We start from the raw sequence: 9,455 nt of genomic DNA, 5'->3' as shown, positions 1-9,455 counted from the left end.
GTGTGTGTGTGTGTGTGTGTGTGTGTGCGTGCGTGCGTGCGTGCGTGCGTTCGTTCTTGCGTGCGTGCGTTCGTGCGTGCGTGCGTGTGTGCGTGCGTGCGTGCGTGCGTGCGTGTGTGTGTGTGTGTGTGAGTGTGTGTGTGTTTTTGTGTGTGTGTGTGTGTGTGAGTGAGTGTGTGTGTGTGCGCGCGCGCGCGTGCATGCGCGCGTGCGTGTGCGCATGCCCTCTCAGGAGAAAGATCATTTCAGAATGCAGATGAGCGACTGCACATGTGCATCCCGTAAAGCAGGGAGCAGAGTATATTGCCGACTGAGTGCGTGTTGGCTGTGCTGCACCTGCAAGTGACCCAGGAACCGGGTTTGCAAAGCTTGCAAGTCGCAATAGATCACCAATGCGCGCACCCGATGAGTGGCAAGAAGTCTGGGATGGCGTCCAATGGGCTGATTATGTAGAGCAGCGCCAGCAGGGGCCCCAGCCACGTCCAGACGCTTGCCTGAAGGATGGGAGGGGTGCCAATCCACCAAGGTTCCAAGATTGCGGTGCGAAAAAGCCAAGGTTTCGCCTTGGAGTAGCATGAACATGTTGGCAGACATGCGGCCGACGCTACGCGGGGCTCGTGGCGAGGGTTAGCCGGGTCCCGTTTCCAATGCTCAGTGCTCTGCACAACGTGTCGCCTGCAGCCGGCGCAACAGGCATGCTGCTCTGTCGCGTCCTCGGGCGGAAGGCAAGCCGTGCTTGCACGCCCCACCTTCCAGGCCGCCACTTCGGGGTTGCGGTGCCCGGGCCCCGCGCGCCGCTGGCTGACGGCCTGGTGGATGGTCGAGGCCAGCGCGATTGCGGACGCGATGGGGTTGCCGCCGTGGCGCGGGGCGGCGGCGGCGCCGCCGCCTGCCCCAAAGATGAGGTCTGGGATGGCCTGCTGCTGCTGCTGCTGCTGCTGCTGCTGCTGCTGCTGCTGCTGCTGTGGCTGCCGCTGTGACTGCTGTCTCGTGCTGGGGGGACCTGCTAGGCCATGGGAAGATCAAGGGACAGCCTATTAGTCCGCTGCCAAGCACACGGGTACACTCCAGCTGGCCAAAAGCAAACTCAGCAGGCTGGCTATCAGGCCGATAAACACACTCCCTGCCCGGTCCCAGAAGCACCCAGACCCTGATGGTCGAGAGTCCAAGGTGGCAGGCATTGCTGACCTTCTTGGCGGGGAGGGGTACCAGAGGGTGGTGATCTGGCTGCGGCTGATCGAGGGGGCCCCAGCATCCTCAGCAATGAGATGTTGACGTGTGGCATGCTGGCGCGTGAGCGGCACTCTGGGTTCGGGTTGCCGTGCGGGCGCGTGGTCAAGGGGGTTTGAGGGGGCTGATGGGAAAGCGGAGGCTGGGGCGGGGGTCAAGCTGGCATGGCAAGCCATGGCGATGCAGGGTGCTGCTGAAGTGTCGCCTGCGGCATGGGTGCCTAGCTGCTGCTGCTGCTGCTGCTGCTGCTGCTGCTGCTGCTGCTGCTGCTGCTGCTGCTGCTGCAGCAATGTATGCTAATCTTATGTAGGTGAGCTGCTCGTCCGCAGTTTCTCAACCAGGCCCGGGCTCCTGGGGGGCCAGCCACCTCATGCACCGCGCCTCCCTGCAGCCGCTCCTCACCCAGTCGCCGTCCGCCCCCACCACCCTGCCCCCCTCTGCTGTCCCGCCTCCTCTGCTGCTGCTCACCCTCCGCCCGCGGCGTGCCCCAGCACCCCCTGCTCCTCACCTGGGCAGGTTCTGAAGGAGCGGGGGTGGGCCCTGAGGCATGCCTCGCAATAGGAGTGGCCGCAACCGAGGTCCCAGGGCTTGCGGCCCTCAGAGTCAAAGGGGTTGAGGCACACGCTGCAGCTGGGACCATCTTCGACGCCGTCGGCCATATGTGCTGCGGCCGGCCAGCCGCTCGGTGCCGTCCGATCGGCCAAAAACAAAGGTGCAGCAGAGCGTGCGAAGCGTGCGCCTGCAGGTGCGGGTGGCCTGCACGGGGAGAGCGTGCGATTGCCCTTGGTCAGTTGGGATTGCAGCAATGGATCAAAGCGGCTGCGGCATGATGAGGGACCCCGTGGAAGCGGCGCCTGCGCAGCGAGCGAGACAGCTCGAGCGCGCGCCTCCTTGACGGGCCTCGGGGTGTCGGGCTGCTCCTGTCTGGAACGTGAACTCACGCACAAGACAGTAACGACACACAGAGAAATATGTCGCGCAAGATTTTGTCACTAGGGCAAGCGATCGCAGTGCTGTCCTTTCCACGCAGGCTGACAGGCCCTTGGCGAAAGACGAGTTGGAGGCAGCAGAGCGAGGCAATAAAGGCGCGACGATAGCACGGTCATTTCCCTTTCCGACGGCTCTGAAGCTTCGCCAGCGGGGGTGCAGTGACGCATGTTCCCGCACAGTGGTGACACGTTGACGGTTGGATGTGCTGTGCGGCGGGCATAGCCTGCTTGCGCTGGTGTGTCACAGCGGGCGCATTACGGCCAGCTAAGCCGCTTGGTGATTGAGCCGCTGCTGGCATGCGCCGGTCCACTCCAGTGGTGCTACCCTCATACCCGGCAGACTCCTGCCGTGCATCCGCGCACCCCTGTTTGAATCCTCTGCGTACGAATGACAGCTGTTTCTTTCAAAGGACGTGGGACAAGGGGAGCCAAGCAGAAATTGATTCCCGCACGCTGGGCGGAGCGAAGCCCTCACTGTGCCGGCGCGTGATGCTTGCAGAACAGGGGGACATGATGATACTAGGGACAGCTGCATGGTTTCTGCGGTGATCTTGCTAGTAGCATGTCTCCTGTTGCCCTCCATTGACTGTCAAAAGTCTTGCTGAATGTACATGTGCAGCGATGAACCCTGCCCTGCCCTGCTGTGCACGGTGCCGTAAGACTGATGTCGCGCCAGCGGAAATTAACCACAAAACGGTGCCAGGAAGGGACTGATGCTTTGCTTGGTCCTTTCACAAACGCATGACTCGAAATCCAGCTCGATTCGGGATCTGCTCCCGCTTGTGGTGGACTGGGCGGTTTTTCTGCAACAACCCGAGACACCACCGCGGGTGTTGGTTGCGTAGTGCCAAGTCTGCATCGTATATATGATTACGGTCATGATATAATGAATTGATCGTCCTCCGCTGTGCGATCATCGACTCGAGCCTGATGCCCGCGAGCTCGCCCCCGCGTGTTCGACACGGGTTTGTTAATCTGAAATATGGGTTAATGATTCTTGCTCGATACAGCTGAATGGAGAGGACAGCGGCAGACGCGGCGCAGCAGCAAAGACGCTAAGTGCAGCACAGGCGGCCACTCTGGCGTGGCGGTCGCCCACAGCGCTGCAGGCATGGTCGGTGAGCCTTAGGAGAAGCATCGAAAGTGATATTACAGCTTATGTATTGCTACTCGCTACTACGCGAAGTTTCGCGCCGTGCCAGGCTCTCCTCGTGCCTTCCAACCCTGGAGGATCCTGCCTGCAAGGCGGCGCGCTGCTAACGACGTCAGCCCTCGCATTGCTCCTGCCGCCCTGCCAAAGACGCTGCAGACCGAGAGAAAGAGCGCCTGGACGCGTTTCCGGCCCGAACAATGGACTCCTTGGATCCGCCCAGCACCATCGGCAGCGCCGCGGCTGCTGACGCACGCGCGCCCACTGCGCCCACGGCCGACGGCGGCCGCGCCGTTATGGATGCGCCCATGGACGAGGCGGCCGCTGGAACCAGCAGCACCTTGGAAAGCGGCGCGAGTGGCAGAAAACCAGAAGGCCAGGGCGGGCCCTCGCTTGAGCCAAGTTCAAAGGGACGACCCGGGATTGTGCAGGAGCTGGTCGATTACTACGAACAGGCGCCGCAGCTTCTCGGCAGCCCCCACGCGGCCGCCAGCCCCCATGCTACCGCCAGCGCCTCAGCTCCTGCTTCCGCCGCAGCTGGTGCCACGGTGGTTGCGGCTGCGCCCAGGCTTGCGGCCGTGACCTCGCCTCGGTCGCCGCAGTGGCTGCCGCCAGGCTCAGCTGCTGGGCCGGCGAGGGCGCGGGCGGCGCTAGGGGACGCGCACGCGGTGCCCGTGCCCCCCGCGGCCCGCCGCCCGCTCGCGGCGGCGCCCGACCGGCTGCGCCGCCCAGGTGGCGCCGGGGCGGGGCCGCTGGCAGCGGCTGGGGGCGCTTCGTCGTCGCCGCGGGCGCCGCCTTCCTCGCCGACGGTCACGCTCGCCCCCGGGCCGGGCCCCATAATGGCGGCACACATACGCACAGTCCGCCAGAGCTTTTGGAGGGCCCAGGTTCCGGCTGACCCCTCCCATCAGCACCAGAAGCGCTCGCAAGGCATGGACCCCGGCCGGCGGCGGCAAGCGGGATTAGATGGCGGCGCCGGCGGCAGTTACTCCGCCCCGCTCCCGGGGATTCCCGGCTCGAGCGACGGCTCTCCAGGCCGCCACCGACAGCAGCAGCAACAGCAGCAGCAGAAGCAGCGCCCCCGGGCGCCCTCGCCTACCCCGGCGAGCTCGCAGCCGCTGCCGCTGGCACACGGCGAGCGCCGCGCGGCCGGTGAGGGGTTCTGGCGGGCAGCGGCAGAACCTGGGTCCCGCACAGCAAATCAGCAGCTGACACAGGGCAGACTCGCCGCGACCAAGCCTGGTGCTGGCGGCTACGCAACAGCCGCTGCTGTTGTGAGGGCTGCGGCCGCCCCTTCTACCTCGGACAGACGATCCCCGGCTAAGCAGCGCGCCGCTGCAACGCTCTCGCCGACCGCTGCGCACGCCGAGTCGCCCTCACGACGGGCCGCTGCCGGCGCGGGCATGCAGATGGCTGCTCGGAAGGTGCAGCCAGACAGCCAAGGGCGGCCCCGCAGCCCCGCAGCGGCCACTGCCGCGGTCCAGCAGCGGCCCCGCGGCAGCCCGAAACGCGCCGCCCCCGCCGGCGCCGAGGCCCCGGCCAGCATCGCAGCGGCCGAGCAAGAGCAGGCCCTCGCGCGCGCCCCTCCGGTCGCGACCTGGTTCAACCCTGCCTTCTTGAACTCAGAGGCCGAGGAGTGTGGCGCATGCGATTCGGACGACAGCGGCGCAGCCGATGCGGCGGCCGGCGATGGGCAAGAAAGCGGCGAAGGGATGGAGTGGAGCTCGTCTGGCCGGTTTCTTGTGTCCCCACAATCCTTCTACCTGCGCTTAGAGGATCTCACAGAAGGCAGCATGCCCAGTGGCACGCCGCCCGGCACGCCGCCGGCCGCCGCGGCGGGGGAGAGCGGCATGCCGCCCAGCACGCTGCCGGCTGCAGTGGCGGCGGAGGGCGGCACGCCGCCAAGCGTGCCGCTGGCTGCAGCGGCGGTCGAGGGCGGCACGCCGCCAAGCATGCCGCTGGCTTCAACGGCGGCGGAGGGCGGCACACCACCGGGCTTGCCGCTGGCGGCAGCAGCGGCAGAGGTCGGTGCATTGCTAGCTTTGCCGCTGTCTGCAGCTGTGGTGGGGCGCAGCGAGCCACTCAACACGCCACCAGCTGCAGCGCCTGTGCAGCATGGCCTCCCGCTCAGCGTGCCGCCGGCTGCGGCGGCAGCAGCAGGCGACGAGGCGCCGACCGCGGCTGCCCAGGCCACCGCAGCCCCCGCTGCCCCCGAGCCTCGCAGTCCAACAGACACGCAGCCGGCCCGTGGCCACGCCGACCCTGTGGCGGGGTTGCGGGCGGCGACGCTACAGATTGTGCCAGACGCTCCGGACGCTGCTGCTCCAATCGATTTGTCACCTGAGCGGCAGTCGAAGCCAGGGGCTGGCGAGCCGCCGCAGCAAGAGCCAACCAGGGCAGACGCCGAGATCACCACGACACCAAGGGACGGCGGCGACACCCCGGACAACTGCGCCAGCCCGCGAGTGGATGCAGATCCGGGCCGGGATGCTGATGCAACACTTGCGGTGGCCCTGGAAGCGCCGCTGAGCGCCAGCGGGGCCGCCCCTGCTGCTGCACAAGGCCAGGACGCGCCTGGAACCAGCCGCAGCCAAGGACGCAGCGCAGAGGGGGCGGCCGGCGGCGTCACCTTTGAAACGGCGCGGGCAGCCGGGGGCGTGAAGACGCCCGTCAGGCAGGTGACGGGCGGGGTCGGCCGCGGCTGCTGCTGCTGGTGGGTTCCAGGGGCAGCCGCCGGCACCGGCGCGGCCGAAGCAGGGGCCAAGTGGAGGCGCGACATGGCTGTGGAGCGGCCTGAGCGGGCCGACACCTGCTGCGCGTGCTCGCCACGCTGCGCCGTGGCGCTTGTCATTATTGTGGCCGCAGTCCTCGCGGTCTCCCTTGGCCTCACGCTTTCCGAAGCGGCGAGGCGGCGCGCCGCGCAGGACGCGGCCGATGCAGCAGAGGGAGCGGTCGGGTCGGCGCCGGTCTCTCTTGGATTTGAGATGGGCGCATTCATCACCCCGCCGGCTGGCGCGCCGCTGGGCTGGGGATGCTCTTGGGTTCTTGGCAATGCAACGGTACGTTCATCTGAGAATGTGCGTTGCACGGGCTTGTCTAAGCAGATTGCATGTTTGAAAGGAATGCACCACTGCACAGGGATCACCGTTTTGATGTGCCTGTACGACTGCCAAGAGTGGATGGGGGCATGTACCCAAGTTGACGCTCCATACGCCCCATCGGGACACTTCATCTACTCTTAATGTCCCCAACTCACATGCTGCAAACCCCAAACGCACCCTTGCAAAACATTTCTTCCAATTAGGCCAGGAGCAACTACAGGGCCCATTTCATCAGCGCGATGGCTGCTGGCCTCTCTATTCCAGCAGAACGCATCACGTTCAAAGCCTCAACGTGCAGCGGGGACCGGCCGTCCCCGGCCGTCGCACTGCTTACAAACGGTAAGGGTGGCACCGAGGGTGCAGCAGACGGGCAGCCGGACGACCCGGGGCGACGACGGCTGCAAGCCGAGGCCACACCTGCCTCGGGACAGCAGCAGCAGCAGCAGCAGCAGCAGCAGCAGCAGCAGCAGCAGGGAGGCCTGCGGCGGCAGCGGCCAGTCAGCTTGATCACGCGGTTCGCCGTTGACGTGCCCAGCAGTGAGTGACGCGCCAGCGCATTCCGCCCTGATTGCGCCTGTCTGCTTGGCACGTGGCACAGAGCACCTGTGCCATACAATTTGTCTAAAACCCTTACCGCCGCTCTGTTGGTGGCGATTGGAAATGCAGCAGAGGCTTGCCAGAGTTCAACACCACAAACCAAAGCGCACGACCCTGCTTTGAATGCATTTGTCTCTAACCAACGCTCACTGAAGCTCACTTGCCAAACCCGCAGGCTCTCCAAGTCTGCTGCAGCAGACCCTTGAAAAAGTGATGAACGGCAGCGGGGCAATCGTGGGGCCCCTTTTGGAAAGCGCCTTTGCGGCGCCAGGCGGCGTCGTTGTCGCCATGCCCACGCGCATCGACGCGGCCGCGGCCGCGGCGCCCGTGGCTCAAGGCGGCACGAACCCTGGAGCGACAGTCTTGGTGACCGAGCCGGCAAAGGCCGCGTATGACGCCAAAAGAAAGCAACAACAGCAGCAGCAGCAGCAACAGCAGCAGCAGTCCCAGCGCCCGCCGCTGCAAGGGCATCAGCGGGCGCAAGCCGCAGGCGGGCCGACAACGGCCCCTTCGTGGACGCAAGAGGACCTCAGGGATCCTCGGTGGCTCAAATCCGCCCCCTGCCTGGGCCAACCGTCGCCAACCTTGGACGTTGCGACCGACAGCGTCGGCCGCCACTGGGGTTGGCAGGACGGCCGCACCTGCGCTTTCAAGGGGCCGCGGGGCGAGCCTCTCAGAGCGGCTGGCGCGGTGGCGACCGCGTGGGAGGCGGCCCCGAGGTGCGCCGCGGAGCGCACGGCGAGCAACAGCGTCAAGGACAGCTCGGCAAGGTGGTGGGGTTGGCAGGGCGGCAAGAGCTGCAAATTCTTGGCATGACGGTCTGTGCCGCTTTGCATGTTTCCATTAACGGGCGGGGCATTGTTGTGAAGACCGCGTTCCATTCGCCGCTCATCAGCTCACTGTCATTGACGCCCGCTGCTGGCTGGCCGCCGGTGTGCGTTCGAGAGAGGGAAGGTGGTCAACTGCATTGGCTCGTCAGCTGCAATCAGCGGCGTAGGCACAAGCATGTCACAAAAAAAGAATTATGCCGTGGTCAGGGCATTGTGTTGCACTCTTATACAAGCCGTCGATTAGCTGCACTCGCTCATGCCATTTGTTTTAGCGTATGCTGTGAGAATTGCACAAATGTTTGGAGCGATGCTGGCCAGCAAGGGGGTGCATGGCTCGGAAGGCCTTCCACCTCCACCACTACCACCATCACTGGCTGCGGGTCATTCCATCGGAGCTTTTCAAGCTGAGCATTGCAGGGGGCGCGCACGTGTAACACCACGGTACGGCAAGCTCAGCCCGGTGCTCGTGCGCCGAGCTGTCTGCAGGGCGAGGCAACGTCGGCAGCGGCTGGCACGCACGCGTGATTGGTAGCGGTCACTCAGACCACACCCGGAGTCCCACCACGCTGCCGCCGTACCGTAACACCTCCCTGTTATGCAACCATCATATCTGGTTATCAAATCCTTCTTGTCTGGTTTTGTAGCCTCCAAGGGGCTCCATTTGACTTGACAGATGTCCCAGGTTGCCAGCTCGGAGGTTGGTTGTTGGCGGCGACTGGGCGATACTTCCGTGTGTCACAGCAGCATGTGACCCCACGCCGCACCCTGGAAGTACGCAATTTAGCAGCCACATAAATTTTCAATGAAATTCACGCATGCCGCTTGGGACAGAGGGATGTAAGACGTACAACCTGACCGGCAACTACAGCGACAGCAGCCAACCCCCGCCAACTCACCAGGGTGTCCAAAATTGAGAGCTCTATCCGATACACTAGGTTGCTTGTCGCGCAGGTAGCCTGCGGCAGCGGGTGGAAACCCCCTGCACCATACCGTGCAGCCAAATGATGTTGCGCGTTGTACGTTACTGAGGATACAGTAGTTTTCTACAACTTAAGTCGACACCCGATCAGGCATATCCCGGATTGCGAGCGCTCCTGCAGGCGGTTTCGGCCGCGGCGAGGGGGCCCTGTGCTAGGCGTGACGACGCGTCATGTCTGGTGAGCTTCGCAGCACAAACTTGGGGTGACACTAGCTACAAGACCGAGTGATTCAAGGAAAGAAGGAGGGACGAGCCCGCTGCCACTGGCCCGTGCGCGCACATACGGTACTTGCGGCGCCCCCCGCGCTAACGCCGACGACAGCCGCGCAAGCACGCCGCGGCGCCGCCAGTCCCCCACAGCAGCGCCCGCGCCCCCTCCCTGGCGCCCCCGCCCCCGCAGGCGACGGCGCGGGCGCGCCGCAGGGCGGCCAGGGCGGGCCAGGGCTGGAGCGCTTCAATAGCTTTCCCCTGGAGGGCGCCGCCTTAGCCAAAGCCAGCGGCAGCGAAGACGACAGCAACGACAGTGTCACAGGCTTCCGCCACGCGCTGGCCGCCCCCGCCTCCCCCGGCTCCTTTAGC

This window comes from Monoraphidium neglectum, assembly GCF_000611645.1.
Source record: "Monoraphidium neglectum strain SAG 48.87 unplaced genomic scaffold scaffold01239, whole genome shotgun sequence".
Classification (NCBI taxonomy): Eukaryota; Viridiplantae; Chlorophyta; class Chlorophyceae; order Sphaeropleales; family Selenastraceae; genus Monoraphidium; species Monoraphidium neglectum.
This window is presented reverse-complemented; position numbering follows the sequence as displayed.